At 40.5% G+C, this 1,987-nt stretch overlaps 1 protein-coding gene across 10 annotated transcripts in view; it reads right to left on the minus strand.

Moving 5' to 3' along the window:
• Window positions 1–1,987, minus strand: part of LOC109958053 (dedicator of cytokinesis protein 9) — a 77,275-nt gene that overhangs the window by 11,683 nt on the left and 63,605 nt on the right. The gene's annotated exons all lie outside the window — the stretch shown is intronic.

Here is a 1,987-nt window from a genome sequence, read left to right on the forward strand (position 1 = left end):
GAAGGAGTGGCTTTACAACAACTCTGTGACTGTTCTTGAATGGCCCAGCCAGAGCCCTGACTTAAACCCCATTGAGCATCTCTGGAGAGACCTGAAAATGGCTGTCCACCAACGTTTACCATCCAACCTGACAGCACTGGAGAGGATCTGCAAGGAGGAATGGCAGAGGATCCCCAAATGCAGGTGTGAAAAACTTGTTGCATCATTCCCAAAAAGACTCATGGCTGTATTAGCTCAAAAGGGGGCTTCTACTAAATACTGAGCAAAGGGTCTGAATACTTATGACCATGTGATATTTCAGTTTTTCTTTTTTAATAAATCTGCAAAAATGTCAAAAATTCTGTGTTTTTCTGTCAATATGGGGTGCTGTGTGTACATTATTGAGGGAAAAAATGAACTTAAATGATTTTAGCATATAGCTGCAATATAACAAAGAGGGAAAAATTTAAGGGGGTCTGAATACTTTCCGTACCCACTGTACTTTGTTGATCCCCTGGGAAATTCTGGGTTACTGAAATGTCCTTAAAACTACAGCAGATTTAAAGATAATTTAGCTCGAAAAGGTGTCACACTGTAAAACATATTATTTGAACATTTTTAGTGACTGCATACAGTATGTACCCACAGCAACACCTAGCAAAGTAAAGCTGAACTGTAAGGCTGTATGTTTGGCATGCAGTTTAATAAATGATCAAAGCAGTAATAGCAGCATTACAGTACTAAGCTACAGCACATGCCAAGTAAGAATGAGAGGAGCTACGTGTGAGTAGCTGTGTTTACAGCAAGTTTTACAGGGTGAGAAGATACCATGCAATTAATTTGAGAAAATTAGTTCCACTGTCAGGCTTACCCAAGCAGGAGAGGGCAGGAACCAGGTTTTATTTCATTATGTTAAACTTGCCAGCATTTAGGTGAACAGAGATAGAAACAGTGGTGGGAGGTTAGAGAAAGCAAACATCCACAGCCCCTCTGGGAGTCAAGGCCACAGCTCGAATTGTGAAGAGAGGGTACAGAACTGTGTTTAGATCAGTTTTAAGTAACTGTACTGAACATACTGTCACACCCTTCAAAAGTCACATACGTTATCAATTATGTTTCACCCTGGACACTGAATAAACTCAACGAGTACAGGTAGCTAAATTATTGTCATGCACAGTATAAAGTTCAATGGACAATTAAAATGATTGTCTTCTCATTATATTCAGGTGTCTAGAAGAGTGATTCCAACACGTACCCCAGGGGGTATGTCTGCAGTTGTCATGGGGTGTATGGAAAAAGCCTGGGGAGTAGCAGTTTATTAAAAAAACAGAAAACATAGTTTGATATAAAAGCTATATCACCATACCGAATCAACTGCAACACCTGAATACAAACCCGATTCCAAAAAAGTTGGGACACTGTACAAAATGTGAATAAAAACAGAATGCAATGATGTGGAAGCTTCAAATTTCAATATTTTATTCAGAATACAACATAGATGACACATCAAATGTTTAAACTGGGAAAATGCATTATTTTAAGGGAAAAATAAGGTGATTTTAAATTTCATGGCATCAAACATCTGGGGACTGAGGAGACAAGTTGCTCAAGTTTAGGAATAGGAATGTTGTCCCATTCTTGTCTAATACAGGTTTCCAGTTGCTCAACTGTCTTAGGTCTTCTTTGTCACATCTTCCTCTTTATGATGCGCCAAATGTTTTCTATGGGTCACAGATCTGGACTGCAGGCTGGCCATTTCAGTACCCGGATCCTCCTTCTACACAGCCATGATGTTGTAATTGATGCAGTATGTGGCCTGGCATTGTCCTGTTGGAAGATGCAAGGTCTTCCCTGAAAGAGATGACGTCTGGATGGGAGCATATGTTGTTCTAGAACTTGGACATACCTTTCAGCATTGATGGTGCCTTTCCAGATGTGTAAGCTGCCCATGCCACACGCACTCATGCAACCCCATACCATCAGAGATGCAGGCTTCTGAACCGAGCGC

This window comes from Monopterus albus, unplaced genomic scaffold, assembly GCF_001952655.1.
Source record: "Monopterus albus unplaced genomic scaffold, M_albus_1.0 scaffold30.1, whole genome shotgun sequence".
In the NCBI taxonomy this organism is placed as follows: domain Eukaryota; kingdom Metazoa; phylum Chordata; class Actinopteri; order Synbranchiformes; family Synbranchidae; genus Monopterus; species Monopterus albus.